This window comes from Arvicola amphibius, chromosome 18 (assembly GCF_903992535.2).
Source record: "Arvicola amphibius chromosome 18, mArvAmp1.2, whole genome shotgun sequence".
Classification (NCBI taxonomy): domain Eukaryota; kingdom Metazoa; phylum Chordata; class Mammalia; order Rodentia; family Cricetidae; genus Arvicola; species Arvicola amphibius.
This window is the reverse complement of record NC_052064.1, coordinates 4069908-4087400: the sequence shown is the minus strand read 5'-3', so window position 1 is coordinate 4087400 and position 17493 is coordinate 4069908. Positions and strand designations below refer to the sequence as shown.

General features: G+C 41.1%; 1 protein-coding gene across 2 annotated transcripts in view; it reads right to left on the bottom strand.

The window, feature by feature from the left end:
- Positions 1–17493, bottom strand: part of Magi2 (membrane associated guanylate kinase, WW and PDZ domain containing 2) — a 1324802-nt gene that overhangs the window by 634914 nt on the left and 672395 nt on the right. The gene's annotated exons all lie outside the window — the stretch shown is intronic.

Sequence of the window (17493 nt, the reverse complement as noted above, 5' to 3'; positions counted from 1 at the left end):
ATGTGTGAGGAATAAGTCTGAGGAACTTCAAAAGAGTGTAAAGGCGTAACTGAGGCATGAAAAAAACTGGAAAGAAATGATAATGAATTTAGTTCAAATGACAAGATTTAGAAAATCCTATGATGGCCAGGCATGGTAATGTATGCCTTCACTCCCAGTACTTGTGACGCAGGGGCAGGTGGATCTCTGTGAGTCTGAGAACAGCCTGGTCTACAAAGCAAGTTCCAGGACAGCCAGGGCTACACAGATAAACCTTGTCTTGAAAAACAGAACAAAACAAAACAAAAAGAAAAGAAAAGTGAGAAAAAACGAAAAGAAAGTCCTATGGCGATGAAAGCAGGCATTGTCTAGGAAAGAGCGGGATTCACGAAAAGTCACACCGAACAAGTCATTCTGGAGAAATTTTTGTTTCCTTCCTCATTTCCTTCTTCTGTTTGTAATGTTGAGGTTGGGAAGCAGCCTCGTTACATCGACTGGCCCTGTCTCTAATCCAGCTCTTCAGCCTTCAAATCACTGAAATGATAGACATGTGCTACCACGTCTGGCTAAAATGTATGTGTCTTAAATTTATCTATAAAAAGCCAGTGTTAATCATGAACATACTGCTGCTCAAAGTACATAGCCTCCCTGGCTCAATTACAATTTTAGTCATTTCTGTTTGTAGCAGCAGAAACAAGCAAGAGCGTTAAAGATTACTGTTAATGGGACAGGTTTCTGCAGCAAACACCTTGAGACCGAACATGTGCAGCTCCCGAATTTCTCACCTGCCACCTAAAGTGTCCAAATCATTCTGTGTGGAGGAGGCGCAAATTCATTTTCACTCGCTTAGCTCTGACTGTGCAGATGATAGGGCTGTCCTCTGTAAAGCAGTGGGCTGTCCGGGACACAGGACTCTAGAAGGCATTCCCCTGTGGAGGTTAATCACCAGTCTGGCATGCCAAGTGTGGGGAGCAGGAGAAAGCAAATGTAGAAACTCTCATTTATAATGCTATCATTTTTGGTTATTTATCACCCATGTTCTATCAGCTAAAGTCTGTTTTCCTTGCCACGCCATTTGTTTATCTGGTTGTTTTCTCAGATAAAACTGCATTAAATGATGCTCAAGACACTGGTTTTCAAACATACAGTTAATGAACAGTTTGGAACCAGAGAAGCACAATCAGTTCATTATTGAATTATGTCCTGTTTATAACACTATCAAATTGCTTGTCTCAATGTCTGATGTGTGACCATGTTCGTAAAATGTTGGTGTTCTTTAATAAATGAAGCTGTGCTAGGATTGCACATAAGTCAGAAACGTGTGCATCCTGGTGAAAGCTTTGTATTTGGGTTACATAAACCCTCCTTGTCATCACTGAGATTGGAAACCAGATTTAACGGACTTTCGTGATTATGGATGAAAAACAAGACACCAAAAGCTCTCCAAATCTTCCCAGTAGAAAAACATGAGAAGATCAAAAGGTGGTAAGTTATAAAATGCACCAGAAAGGGAGTATTTCAGATGCCATATCTTACTTATAGACAGAACATCCATACAACAAAATAAAAACATTAAATTTTAATAATTCTTTGTTCACATTTTAACCAGTTATTTCATAGAGTTGTTATTGATGTAAGTTTTCAACAGACTAACATGGGGGACAAAAATCACTGACTTATTAATTAGAAATGGTTTGAGACCAAATGACGTGGCAGGTGACTGGCTCTATCGCAGAGGTCTTAGTGTTTAGGAGACTAGAGACGGTTAGAGCAGCAGCCAGTGTGAGGAACCATGTTGAAATGTGCCTGCTGATGAAGCCGGGCTTTCTGTGTGCTCGGAGCCTTTGACCTTTCTCGGTCAAGGTGTTCTATGTAACCTGAGAATAAGGAAATCAGGAAAAGCAAAATGTGGACATTTATTATTTTTATTTATTTATTTATTTTTCAATCCTGGGTCTTGGATGAGTATAGTTTTGATCGTGGAAGAAAGCAGTTTTCTAAGAAACTAAAGAAGGGAGCTGAGACCAGTTTTTCCCATAAAACACAGATGAATGGGTGCAAGAATCAGCCTTTGACTGAGGTTTTCTGGCAATTGGAATCCCTGAAAACCAGCTTCTCAAAAGCAAACCTGCAGGGCCATGCCATAAATGACTTTTAGTTTTAACCTCAGATCTCAATGGCAGACACTGCCAAGCACACCAAACAGTCTCCGGTTTTCTCAAAGGGGCAATGGGAAGCACAAACCAACCTGTAGTGGAAACTTCTCACTGAGACAGTGATCGTGAGAAAATGAAGTTCCCAGGTTCAACCGGCCAGCATCATAGAATGTTACACGAAAACCATCTCGCCGGGCGGTGGTGGCGCACGCCTTTAATCCCAGTACTCGGGAGGCAGAGGCAGGCGGATCTCTGTGAGTTCAAGACCAGCCTGGTCTACAAGAGCTAGTTCCAGGACAGGCTCCAAAGCCACAGAGAAACCCTGTCTCGAAAAACCAGAAAAAAAAAAAAAAAAAAAAACCATCTCAAAACTGTGAGTATTTCAATCAGGAGTCCCTTATTGAACTCTTTGATTTTAAGCTTAGTACTTACAAGTTTGTTTAAGTAATTAAATGTTTAAAAAGTAGAAATTTACACATACATATAGAGAAAGTATAATCAATTCTCTTCTTAAATAATTTATATTAACTTGGGGAGTCAAAATTAATTAATATACAATAATCAGGCAGCAAAGTAAATCAATCATATCTAAATTAGAAATTTTATTAACAGTCAGATGTCACGAGAACAGAATTATAAAACAGGAAACAGTTGGCGATGGTAGAATTGGAGCAAGGTCTAAAAATGAATAAACTGGACTTTTTTTTCCTTTTCCTTGAAGAATTAGGAAAGGACATTACAAGCAGAAAAATATCCAGTAACAGTAAAGAGGACACTATGAGCACCGCAGATGTGAGGTCAGCAAAACCATGAGGCCAACTAGACCATGCCCCGGACTGCAGGCGCACTCATGAGCCACTGGGGTGATGCTGCCTCTCATGAGTCCTATTAGCTTCCAGGGAATGAACTCTAATATCTTAGTCTGGACTACATGACCTTCCAAAAATTATCAGCAAACGAACAAACCAACAGAACAAAACTGGCAACTACTGGAACCTCTGCCTCTATCTGAATGCAGCTGGCCTCCAATGAGTGGCCTTCATGCCCAGGCAAGTTGGGGAATGGTCATATAAATGTTTGGTAGGCTACAGTGAGTGAGATATCAAAATTAAAACCAAAGAAGTGGGGAAGAAACAGGTAACATGGGACTAGAGAAAGAAACTGTTTTTTTTTGGGGGGGGGGGGAGAAGAGGATTTCAAATGCCAAATCCGAGACTGTCTAGATTTTGCTTCGTGAGTCATGTGCTATTGATAGAACCATTTCTCAAAATAAACTCAGAAGCATTTGAAAGTATACTTACTGTAACTACCTAAATATGATTTTTAGTATAATTATAACCTCTGACTCTCAAATTTTGCTGAGTGATACCACACAGTACTTGAAAGTTAGTGCTTTGTCCACTGATCCTCCCTGCAGGCTTTAATCCTCAAATATGCCCTCTACTTAGAAACTTCCCTGATCCAAACATAAATAGTCTAACAGATTGTATTTTATGTGTGTATCTTTTATGAGACAAGCAACTACATTTAAACGTGCAAAAACTTTACTCTGGGTAATTTGCATTCTTATATCCTATTATAGAGTCTCCCATTTGAATTTCCATCTGGTCTCTAATATCTCTTGTGTTTATTATTGCTTTAATGCGATAATCTTGCTTTTACCTACCTAGATTTCATTACTATTTGTAAAGAACCATCTCTATCCCGATTTTACTCCAATAAATACTTTAAACATAACCTTGACACATAATGTAACTGACAGATAACTATAAAATAGTAAGGTGCAAGAAAACCTGAAGTAAAAACCCAAGGGATAGTCTTTATTTCTCAAAGTCGAAGCAGATTAACAACTTCTCTTTATAAGGCTAGTTATATGTTACTCATGATCTACCAGGATGCAGTAAAAATATTGGCACATCTTCTACTGAAACAGACTTTGAAGAGTTAAATTATGGTTGCTGACTTTATCCATGGGGACTGGTATGGCTCAGGTTGACAACTTGGTTCTTATCTAACACTTGTAAATGCTATCTTCAGTCTGTGCTGTCAACCAAAAGTTTACCACTCCTACACACACACACACACACACACACACACACACACACACACACACACACACAGCTTCCTTTGCAATGGCTGAAAATCACTCCTATAACTCAGACAGAAAAGGCTCATTGTAATGAAATAATGGTCCAGATCCACCTGAAGGCTCACTCACTGATAACCAAGATTTACCATAAGCCTAGGCTGCTGATAGAATTCTCTCTACATTTGAATCACGGGTTTTTCAAGTGGAGGCGTTAACCCTTCCTGTCTTCTCAGCACAACAGAGTAAAACGAGAGCTAAATAATGAGACTTTCTATAGTTACTTACAATAATGAACACATATGCATTGTCGTGTGTCCGACATCCCTTTAACTGGTTTATACCTATTAGTTCTTTTCAGCCTAGATCGCACAGTGCCCACCGGGACTTAATGAGATAATATATTTCAAGAAGGAAGGTTAATGAGGTGTCTCTAAATGCAAGTTCTCTATATTTTGCTAGGCAAGTCTTTAATAAGACCAACAATAACTGCCATGCCGGTGCCTCCTACATGGTAGACCATCTCTGTGCATCTTAGCTCACCCTCACACCCGCGACAGTGATTATCCATCCACTTCACAGGTGACTAAACCTTAAGTCATAAGCAGCAGTTACCAGAGCTCATAACCAATGATTCCAAATTCTCTGGCACTCAGTCGCTTAAAGCATTTGTGATGCATGGGTTTTGCTTATTAGTTTCTCTGATAGTCTTCTTGCCATGAAATCCCTGGGTCAATCTCACTGATACATCACCAACTCCCCCCCCCCCCATCTTTCTGAGAACACAAGAATAGTTAGGTCACATGTCTTCTTCTTTTTTTTTTTCAAGACAGGGTTTCTCTGTAGCGTTGGAGCCTGTCCTGGAACTAGCTCTTGTAGCACATGCTGGCCTTGAACTCACAGAGATCCATCTGCCTCTGCCTCTCAAGTGCTGGGATTAAAGGCTTGCTCCACCACCACCCGGCAGGTCTCGTGTCTTCTACAGGAACTATTAACCTTCGCTCTTTCAGTCCACAATCTCTGTTGCCAGGAATTTTAGCGTTAAACGGTACGAGTCTGTTCATATCACTAGGACATTTAAAGAGCCTTAGAAGTTCTTTAGTAATTTCAGAATACAGTCTCACATCTTAACAATAATAACAGAGCCTCTATCTGGAGAGAGGAACCTCATGATATTGTTAACTTTTCCTCCTGACAACAAACACACAGACACAGATACAGACACAGACAGACAGACAGACACACACACACACACACACACACACACACACACACACACACACACACACACAGAGAGAGAGAGAGAGAGAGACTACTATGCGTCATGCAATAATTAGGTGGGTTAGCTCTCAGACCTGTTTGATACTGGGAAGCTTCCTGCCCTGGGCTTCCAACTAGAACCTTTCCGATGTCCCTGTCTGGGCCATCACTTCAGCTCACATTTATTTTACAAAGATCCGCTCTTCAAAACAAGCTAGAGCGCACAGTACAGATTGCCTTTACTGCCTTAGCCCTCCCCGAGTCTGTCTGCTGCTATGTTAAGAACAGGTCTGAAAAAGCTGGCTTGTCATCCAGGAGAATTATATGTTTGTGCCTTGGCTTGTTCCTCGATTCCTCAAATTCAGATGCTGCTCTCGGCTCTCCTGTTATCATCTGGGCTCGGCTCCTCCTGGCATTTGCACATAAACCTGCTGGATTGATTTTTTTTTGCCTCAGTCCTAATGTCCTGGACCACAGTTTAAATACTCTGCTCAGTCTTCACTTCCAGTATTGACTGTGCACCACAGGCTTTCTCCATGTCGATCCTCTATCCAACCATGATATTTCCATGGTTCTTTTTTTAGACCGCAAGACTAGAAGTCATCAGGCCTTCAAATAGGTGCTTGAAGTTATTAACATATCTAGCAGAGGGACTCCAACAGAGAAGGGAGCTTTATGAGTGGCCTCAAGCTAAACATTCATTGCAAGCAGAATGGTTATTCCTGTTAATGAGCATATATTACTACACACTAAATACATGGTATATTATTTAAACCGTGTAGGTGGTAAGATGACACACGTTATATACAGAAAGAAAGTAAAAGAAAGAAGTGACAGAAACTCAGGGAGAATAGCAAAAGAAGAAAGAAAGAAAGAAAGAAAGAAAGAAAGAAAGAAAGAAAGAAAGAAGAAGGAAGGAAGGAAGGAAAGAGGGAGGGATGGAGGAAGGGAGGGAGGGAGGGAGGAAGGAGGGAGAGAGGAAAGGAGGGAGAGAGATGAAACTCAGGAGAATAACAAATTGTCCAAGTCTTTCATCTGCCCTTCAAACGCCAATTTGCAAATACATTAGAGGTTTCCTGATTTTGGCACAAGTATGCACAATGTCAAATCAAACCATAATATAGCATTCTTTCTTAAATGAATTATGAAATGAGAAGGATGAAGCAAGTTTAATCTCAGAGAATCATGAGTTTTATCTGCCCATTGTTTAATCTCAGTGAATCATGAGTTTTATCTGCCCATTGTTAGCTACAACGCTGCCAGCTTCCCTTCTCGAGGTGGGCTTTGCAAAAGGATTTACATCTGATTGATTCACCACAGTGCTTGCCAGGAGACGAAAGCTAAGAACTTGGTCAATAGAGGAAAATGCTTATAAATTATACAATACACTATTGATGTAACAATTAAGTTCCAGCTGATCCAATGACATATAGCTCTTGAAAGCGAAGAGGGACAATAACTAATTTCAATGATCATGTGATTTGTGAGTCCACAGAAAATCCTACTGTAGGTATGATTTCAGCCTTTTGTCCATGTTGTATAAAATTAAGAATGTTACATAAGGAATCTGAATACAAGCCTGAGTCAAAATAATAGTAATAATAATAAACATTTCTACCCTCTAAAGGCACTTATCTCACAATTATAAATGGAAGCTTAACAGGTATGTATTATTTAAGGTTATAATTACTTTAACAACAGAAAACCTAGATATAAATTCTCTATCTAATCTAACACATAGAGACAGTATACAAAATATTAGGTGGACTTCTAGCATACGAAGGATGATTTGAGATAAAGGTGTTTATGGGAAATCCATAAGCCAAACTTTCATTTCTTTGAAATTTGTGAATACAGTTTAGTGACATTCAGCCATGTCAAGAATAATTGAGTGCTGTCGGCAGCGTGCTGGTGATGGGGGTATCCAGGGGTAGCTCCCTGCTGAAGCCCAGAGTAGAAGAGGAGGGAGAAATGATAGTTGCCAAAGAGTCTGTCTAACATTAATAAGCTGGGAGACAGCCTGCAGAGAGGATGAGGCACTATTACCTGCTGGGGGCAGTTTGTACGATGCTCGTGCTTGCGTCTGTACCACGGTTGCTGACTGGGATGGTTAGGACAGACCATCTCTCTAGTCTGCTTCTCTCCAATTTTGTTGTGTTTGTGTAGTTCCTAGACTATTTTCCTTTTAGCCATGCATCTTCTTCTTCCTCTAAAGTCCTATTTTCTGATAGGACTTTTGGGAATGAGCTGATGGGAAGTTTTCACCCTCAAGACCTGAATGCAGGCTGGGCTCACTGGGCATCCAGCTCCCTGCTTGATTCGTTCCCAAGCGTGTTGCTGGGCACTGGCCTTTTAAATATCCCGTCCAGTGGCTGAGCAGGGAAAGGAGGTGGAGTTACACTCAGCATGTTCACTCACGTACGGTCTGTGAAAGAGAGATGTGAAGAGAGGCTGGCATTCAAGGGAATACCTTTCCATATCTAAAGGCCATTTTAACTACCTGAAACCGCAGAGAGAAGCAGCACGTGAACCACACACATCAGGTTACACACACCCTTTACACACACCCTTTACACACCAGTTTACACAACCCTTTACACACACCACTTTACACACCACTTTAGATACACTGATTCACACATACCCTTTACACACACCGCTTTACACACATCCTTTACACACACCCTTTATACACCAGTTTACACACACCAGTTTACACACACCCTTTACACACACCCTTTACATACACTTTTTACACACATCCTTTACACACCAGTTTACACATACCAGTTTACACACACCCTTTACACACACTGCTTTACACACACCCTTAACACACACTACTTTACTCACCAGTTTACACATACCACTTTACACACATCCTTTATACACACTGCTTTACACACCCTTTATACAACCCTTTACACACTGCTTTACACACACCACTTTACACACACCCTTTACACACTGCTTTACACACACCCTTTACACACACAACTTTACACACACTGCCTTACATTTAACTTTGGAATGTACTTTTGACTTGCATTTGAACAGGAGGATCAGAAGCAAAATCAGAAGAGTCCTAAGCTTTCGATTTTATGACATTAATGTTTAGAGAAAATAGGCCATTGGGGGTTTGAGTTTTAAGATCTTCTTCCATGCACTAGAGAACAATTCAGAAGAGCCAGAAAAGGGCGACGCCAACCAAATAGCTAAGTAGGGCCTCTTGAAGAGGAGTTAAAATCTGACAAATCTTGGATGTTATGAAGTCTAACTGAAGGCTCCATCAGCATGTGTGGCTCTCGGGAGCCCTGTTCCCAGTGGCAGTGTGTCCCTTCAGTGGTGGGAGATGTCCACAGATGCTGGCTGCTGGAAAGGTGACCAGTGAACGTTTGCTCCGGTGCCGGCCTCCCCCACTGAATGTCAGCTTGTCACACGCTAAGGAAGCCGCAGCAGGGTGCCTTCAGAAACTATCTCCAAACAAATTTAGACATGTCTTTTACATGATGGCTGCTATTGATAACGATTGTATAACAAATAGCTTATGATTGGCACCTCTGTCGATTGCCTTGCCAATGAGAGGACCTAACACTAGGAAGCACTGATTCCCAGGGAAGGTTGGGGCTGTAATCTTTCCCTTTTCACCAACCAAGCTCACCTCCCAAACCACCCGTCCTTAAGGCTGTTCAGATTTCAACTGAGACCTTGGGAAGATTTAGCTTTCTAAGAGTAGATGTGTTTCTGCTGGTGAGGCCTGATTAGAGGTGAAATAATTGGCAGGGTCAACCGTGATGGGCTGAGATGGAGATCTCAAGGGTTTCAATGGTGATGTGGGAGAGAGAGAAAATGCAAGAAAAGCAAGGCTGTAAATCTCCTGTTTCTTCTAGGGCAAATAGAAAGGAAACAACTGATAAAAACAAAACAGAGCCAAATAAATTTCTTCTGAATGTGTTAAAAAAAATTCCATCACACCTTTTCAATCTGTGTTGGCTTAAAGAAGCTGGGTCATTAGAAAGGGGTGCCAATGAGGCCATGTCCCCAGGGCAGGTGAAATTAGCAAGTTGTCACTGGACCGGTAGAAGGGGAGTTTAGCATGGCAACAATCTAAGGTTCACAGGAGACAAGAAGAAGCAGGCTGCAGCAGAAAGAAGCTGAAAGGGAACTAACGTCATTTTCATAAGTGTTTTCTGTAAAGGTTTTCATGCGTTCTGAAATATGAGAGTGTTTGAAAACTTGTGATCTCGTTTTCTGAATGTGAAATGTATCCGGTGATTACCGACACTGACAGGCAATTTGGAACCTTGAATTTTGTTTTCTCTCTCACTCTCAATTTATAATGCTACCTTGGGCAGAATATTTATTCCTCTGGGCCGCCATGCTGCTTCCTTCCTTTGCTGCCGCACTTACAAGAGGCACAGCGCTTGTACTCATTGGGGCCAGGGTCTGAAAGGGGGCCAGACTTGTGCACAGAACACACCTATGGAGACAGATGTGACATAATGACGCATGCAGGTTTATTCAAACTATGCTCAACTGGGGATGAAGCCCGCAGGATGGAGAGTGATGTATTTCACGGGATGAAATTCACTATGGGACTCAGTAAAACACCTGGGCCAGGAGACTGTCTGTGGAGCTCTAAGGTAGTTCCCATTCTCTTCCGAAAGCACAAGAAAGAAAAAAAGAGTAAAAAAAAAATCTTTTAATGTAGGTAAAATATTAAGAAAAGAAATCTTTAAAAATACATCATAGCCCTCTAGAAGTATCAAACACACGCATATAGACATATGTCCTGGTTACTGCTACTGCCTGCTTTCTTTGGATAACCTTGAGGTTAACAATAATATATTCAATCAGTTCATATAAAACGTTGCTTATTGAAAATATGCGGAAGGATACAGTTGGTGTTAGCTGTGCGCATCTGGAACCCATTCCCTGAGCCAACCGTAACTGACTTTCTAATTTTCATACTGAGAAACAATCTTTCACCACGAAAGAACCAGTTCTCAATAAATTACTAGAACTCATGGCTTGTTCCCTCCCCATGCTTTCTCATTCTCTGCTGTTTCTGGGATACTTGAGGAAGAAGGTATCTTACTGTCACAACCTCCCTTCTTTTTGTCCACCTTAGAAATGTTTTCTGGGTGTTACACATGGCAGAGGTGTATGGTGTGTGTTGGAGTAGAGGAAGGAAAAGAGCAAAGGGGAACATTCTTGTATCAATATGCAATATATCTATCGCAATACACATATACACACGTTCGAAGACATGGGCTTCTCAGAGTACGAAAGTAGAAATAAAAAATGAACATAAGTGTGAACCATGTAGTCAGATGCATAGGCAGGTTTGGAGGATGTGGCATTTCAAAGCCAGGTTTACAAACCACCCTAATTAATAGAACATTTGAATAGTTCAATCTGCTTTTCTTTATAGGCCTTTTCTCCCTTCTGTTTGTTTTCTTTTCCAAAGTCACAGCAAGGGCTGCACTGAGCCTCCACTTGATCCGAGCTGCTCAGTGCATGCCCAGACAGCAAGAAAATGGTTTCTCTGGCAACAGGAATTATGTGAAATCTCTGTGTGTCCTCCCCCACTCCATCTGATTCCTAGTCACTTAAGCTGCTCACACATGGGCAACAATGAGGCGCTGGAAGTCTAAGGAGCAATTCCCGTTTATCGAGCTAACTCGAGGAGGTGGGCACCGCGGGCACCCTCCTTTCCTGTGTGTGGGGCGAGAGAAGCGTCATGTGTTAACTGTAATCTTCAGGAACCGTGCCCATTCAGCCCAGAGCCCAACAGATGGACTCAGATGAATATCTAAACTATGAGGCAGATATGAAATTTATTTCCACCACACTAGCAAAGAAATACAAAGGCTTTTAGGTACTAAACATGGCTTCGAATTTCCAAAAGTGCTAAAACGTGGTAATTTATACATCTTCACATTATGCCCTGGAACCCAAGGAAGACAGGCAGGAGCTTTGACTTAGTTACTTTGAATGCCAGCAATTTGGCATCTAGGGAATCGCCTTATTTGTCGATGACCAAGGCACTGAGTTTTGAATTTAGGCTTCATTGTCCTTTCCTGGTAAGTGGCTTTCAGAGCCCTCTGATGCAGCCTGAATTTCTCTCTGGAGCTTTTGCTTTGATGCAAGCCCTGCTGGGGCTTTGGGCCTGAGACTGATATTCACTAAGACATTTTAATCAGATAGGGATTGATTTGCTTTAAGGAATAAAGGCTGAGAGGCAAATTAGACTTGGTCATTAAGCACTGGGGGAGTGGAGAAGGAGGGAATCCATATTTCTTCAGCTCCAGTAGGGATGGAATAACTGGGAGAAATAGACCCCGTTCACAGAGCAGACCTATGCTTGATTCAGAATGGACATCTGGACAAATCTCAGACTCATCTCTTAGCAGGAAGTCAGCAAGTGATGAACAATTCTAGAAAACCTATCTAGAAACCCCTGAAAGGCCAGTCTGCAAGGCTTCCTGTGTTTCATGAAGGTGTATGCCACTTGCTCAAACCCAACCCTTTGGAACCCCGGAAGCGTATGAAACTTCTCTTAGCAGAAACTCTCCGGGTTCATTACATAGTGTTTGAGTAACAACTCAGGGAGTGACTGCTTTAAACACAAAACTAAATAAAAACGTCACGCTTGAACGCTGACTTTAATATTTTTTTAGTTGTAACTTCATCTTATTTTTTTCCTTAAAGAAAAAGATTTGTAGTTTGTTAAAAATATGACTTTTGCATCTTGGCTTTTCCACCTTCTAGAACTATCTCCCACAGCACATTTGTTTTTAAACATCTAACTTTAAAAAAAAGAAAGAAAGAAAACTAACTTCTACCCCAAGTTCAGGAACTAGTAGCGAACATGACTTAACTAATAACACACACGGCGATGAAAGGAACAAAGGTGAAGAAGGACAATAGCTATGAAGCAAAGATTTCATGTTTATAGTACATCCCATGGTGATAAGAAATTGTCTAAACAATGAGATAATTTTTTAAAGCTAGAACTGGCATTAAAATAGCCAATAAAGTTCAAGATGGAGAGAATAAACCAACAAAATAAGTTCCTACTCAGAAGAAATGCCTACTAGAACCATAACCATTTTGGATTTGTAATCTAATCAGTAACCTTTAGAAACAGAGAATCTTTGGACTATGATTTTATCCCAATTGTAAAACGGAGATGCAGTCCTTTTCCTGAAAACACAATGCTCCTTGCCCAAGTAACCTCATGTTGAGTTGAAGATATTCAGTGCTTGGTATCGCTAGCTTCTGAGAAGAAAATGGTCCTGCATTTTAAACTGCAGCCGGTGCCACGTTTAAGCAGAGTTCAGTGCTGTACTTAACACGCCCAACCAAGTTCTCATCTGGACCTTCCAACTGCCAAGTTTGCTTGGTTATAGTTTCTGCTGCTATTACCTTATTCTGCTTTGCCTTCTTCCAGAAAGAGTTGACTTAGCCTACAATTACATCTATAGTTCCTTTAAAAAAAATCTCATCTAGGATTATGAAATTGTCTTGATAAATTGGCATTTGTGGTAGAAAGTGAATCTGTTAACAGTAACAGAGCAAAAAGCAACAGAAGACAACAAATTTGAAACTGAAGTGAATTTAGTAGGTGGTAGAAAATAAAGTAGAAAGGAGAAAAGTTCATTGTAACTACATATGTATATTTAAACACAGATTAGACGGGTTGATGATGGTCCCTCGCAGAGCCAAGGACCACTCAACATAAGCAGAAGCACCAGGCGTGGGAAACTGTCTTTTGAATTGTTGGCCAGTGATGTGCAAGACTCAAAAAAAAAAAAAAAAATGCAGCCTAATACTGTTGACCTTGGTTCCTCCACGGAGGCAGAAGGTAAGTCCCTATTGCTGAAGACACCAAGCACTTTACAAACAAGGCCCAGAGACCCCTGAGCTGGAACTTGTTTCAGGATATTTCATTGCAGAGTGAAACTCGAGACTGCGAACAAAATTCAACCTTTGAAGGGAAAGGGGGTGGATCCAGCAACTAGGTGACAAGAAATAGCCATAGAGAGTATGGAGCAGCCAGGAAGATGGACAGGGATGCACAAAATGGAGTCAGGAGGGATTTGGAGTTTCATGGTCCTTTTGGATTGGGACGACTGAAGAGATGCTCTCTTGCTGGGTCTCTAGCCAAGAAGGAAGATCAGCAGGTTGTTTCTCTGTCTCTCTGAGCTAGCAGGTTTCATTCCAACATCTGACTCCAGAGCTTTTATTGGTAAGTAGAACAATAAAGACTTAGTTTAAAATGGCAGCGAGAACTAGTTTTAATGATAACGTAAAACAATGTGCGAGCTTCCAAAGAAGGGGGGGCAACCAACTGTTCTACCCATTTATGATGCCTATGAATCAGATCAAGGGCTAGCATGGCACCATGATCCTAAGGGCTCACTACTGGCACTACATTGGCAGTAACCAACAGTTCTTTTAACTGGGCTTAGACACACTCAACAAGTGGGAAAACCATGCCTGCTACCAGAAACTTAGATAATTGTTCAGTGCTCGTGAAGTCACGGATACTGGAAGAGATGCTAAAATCATGACTAAGCCAGCATAATCCCCAAAACAATCTAAACATTCGTCTTTAAGCCCACAGATGTGTATTCTTCTTCCCCGTTATTTTTGCTGCCTCTCTCCATCTTCCTTCCCAGTATTTCCTCTCTCCATCCCCATTTGATCCTCCCATTCCAGATCCCCCACATTCATCCATAAATATCTATTCAACTTCCCTATCTTAATGAGACCTATCTGCTCTCTCTAGTGCCTTACTTTATCCCTACCCTCTGAGGTTAGTTGCTGTGGCTCTGCTTTTTCCTCTTGGTTGTTGGCTGCATTTGATCCACAAGAGTGAAGGGAGCAAAATTAGGGAACAGGGTTCGGACAGCCGTGGGATTGTATGCACCGGGGGGGGGGGGGGGCAAGGTCATGATGGGGGACTCCAGGAAGAAAGGTGATCTGAGCTCATGGGAACTCTCTGACTCTGGATAGAAAGCTAGGGAGCTGGCATGGGACCAACATAATTCATGTTTCTTAATCAATAAAACAGCAATGACAGCTTGGCCGGATGTTTGGAAGAATAATGCCTATTCTTAACACGACAAAAATTATTTCCAGTTCACCGTGCTTATGGTCAGTGTGAACCTAGATACAGTTACAGATTTAGTCATGCCAGGTAGAACCACAGGCAGGGCATTTGGTCCCCAGTGAGGGTAAAGAACTAGCTGCCTGTGATGTTGCCAAACAACAGCCAATCTCACCAGGTCTTGAGAGCTCAGCCCTTGCTACAGAGCTGTCTATTTACCAGCTGGGATCAGATGAGCCACATATGTGACCTTGTTCATGTACTGTAGAACTGATTCTGCCTTAGAAACAGCACAGCATCGTCTCTGGAGAAGGCAGATGGCACCTAGGTTCACCTGAAATAGAATCTCACTGCTTTCCAACATTCTGGGATGTCAACTTCTTTGAATCTGCTTTGTGAACAAATTGGTGGAACTCGAAAGCCAAACGTAGGATTTTGTGCAAACTCCAGAATCTGACACATGCCGTTTCTACCTATTTCAGTGAATGGCGCATTCTAATACAAACACTTAGAATTCTGAAAAATAATACCCAATTATTTTTCTAGTACAACAATAACCTTAAGCTGCTTTTATTAAAATAAAGTAAAAAAAAAATCCAATAATAATTGACCTTCAAATAACATAAGCATTACGTTGACAGGCTTTGCTGGAGTGTGTTCTCAAAGTTTAGGAAAGCTAAATTGCTATTAGTCTTGCATTATGGGAAATAAAGAGTGGCCTGAATTAAATGCGCACGCGCACACACACACACACACACACACACACACACACACACACACACACACAGAAATACTGTGGCGTACATGGTTCACATAAGATTTTGCCTGAAGAAAAATAGCCAGGCTGTAGCACTTGCCTTCTTTTTAAAGACAAAGGTTAGGCCAAGGGCATAGAGCTCATTCTATGCATTAAGCTTGTCTCAGCATCCCAGGTGTTTGACATATGAGGGGCCTAGCTCCAGAGCTATCAAGAGTTCCATTACAGGGCTCTTACTCTCACCAGACTCTGACGGTGTGAACAGAATTTAATTTGGGCCATCTTATTGAGAAGGTTGATGCTGGTTGATACTTGTTTATGCTGTTCCAAAGTCTAAAAGGCTTAAGTCAAAGTTCTAAGCAGTTTCCACTTAATGTCTTTGTGGCTTTTGTTTTCTTTTGTTTTTGAGACAGGGTTTCTCTGTGTAACAGCCCTAGCTTTCCTGGAACTGATTTTGTAGACCACAATGGCCCCGAACTCACAGAGATCTGCCTACCTCTGCCTCTTATTTAAGGTCACTCCCCGTCCTGTTGTCAACCACAGTGTATCAAAGTATCAAATGGCTTCATTCTATATTTAGAAAATGATGCATCAGCATAGGCCTGTGGTTAGAGAGGACTCTCCCAAGTGAAGATAAATTCTTTCCTGTTTAAATATATCAAAGTATATCTAATTAACTGTACATAAAATCATAAATAAATCATGCTTTGCAGAAGGATAATTTAGAAGCAACCATTGGAGACATGCGGCAGCAGCAATGCCCCACAGATGACTTACTTTTCCTAGTAATCTAAAAAACACATTCTCATTTTATCCATAAAGACACTGAGAGACTCAGTTAACTTGGAGGATCTGGACAATTCCAATTTATAATTAGTCACTTAGACTGTGATTTCTCTAATTTATATATGTGAAGAAGGACGGCTGATCATGACACCTGAAAATAGTCTTTTAAAATTAAATTTATTTTTCATCCTGATTGCAGTAAAATAACTTTTTCATTTGAATAATAAAGACCACGCAAAATGATCCAGTTTATTTGAGAGGCTGGCACCCAGTGTGAAGCGCCCTAGTAACGTACAACCATCATGGGAGAAGACATCCCTGGGTCACTTACACTGCGAGGAACTCACACCATTTGAATTCAAAGTCTAGATGGCATAGTTTCAAAAGGGTAAGTGTTTGCTTCATCAGGCAACTTTAACTTAAAAATCAACTTTTATTTCTTAGAAGTAAGGTCATACAGACGGCCCTAGATATGAGTTATGGTTCCAGAAAAGATAAGATAGCATTACATGAGATGGTCTATCATTAAATTGCTTCTTTTGGGAAAAAGTCTGTGATTCAGTGCAAAACAGTTTGTAAGGAAACTCACTGTAGTAGGGGTGACCATCTGAAATGGAGGCACAGGGAAGAGCTACACACCTAGAACTAAAATGTGTTAGAAAGAAGGTTGGATCTAATGTTGAAAAAGCTGACTTAGAAATTAGCTCCATTGAGCTATTACATAATAAAATCCACTTTTGATCAACCGGAGAGGCTTCAAAGTCCACATACCCTGTTTGCATCCATGTTCTTGTCTGCACAGCATCACAGCCTCCCTGGTGCTGGGTCCTCTCACATACAAGCTGAGCTGTAGATCACTTCAGCAACTATGCACAAGTTTATACACACCGAGAAACAATGAAGTCCCTCAGTGTCCAGTTAGCTGCCAGAGAATAATCAAGACAACCCTCTGAATAGCCAGTCATTTAGCTGGGCGTGGTGACACACACTTTAATTCCAGCACTTGGGAGGAAGAGGCAGGCGGATCTCTGTGAGTTCGAGGCCAGCCTGGTCTACAATGTGATTTCCAGAGCAGCCAGGGCTATAAAGAGGAACCCTGTCTTGAAAAAGCAAACCAAAAGAAAAAAAAGATCAATCATTTCACTTCCCTTCACGTTACCTTGCCAAAAGCAGATTCTCCGAGTATTTGGGTTACCTGAGGCTTTAACTCTCATAAAATAAATGTTGGATATATTTTTTATCACGAGAGGGTAAATAGATAAAAGAATTTAAAAAAACATCTTAGAGTAGATGCCTTTATATTTAATTCTAAATTAAATTCACCTAGTCTTCAATTCATTCAAAAGTTTTC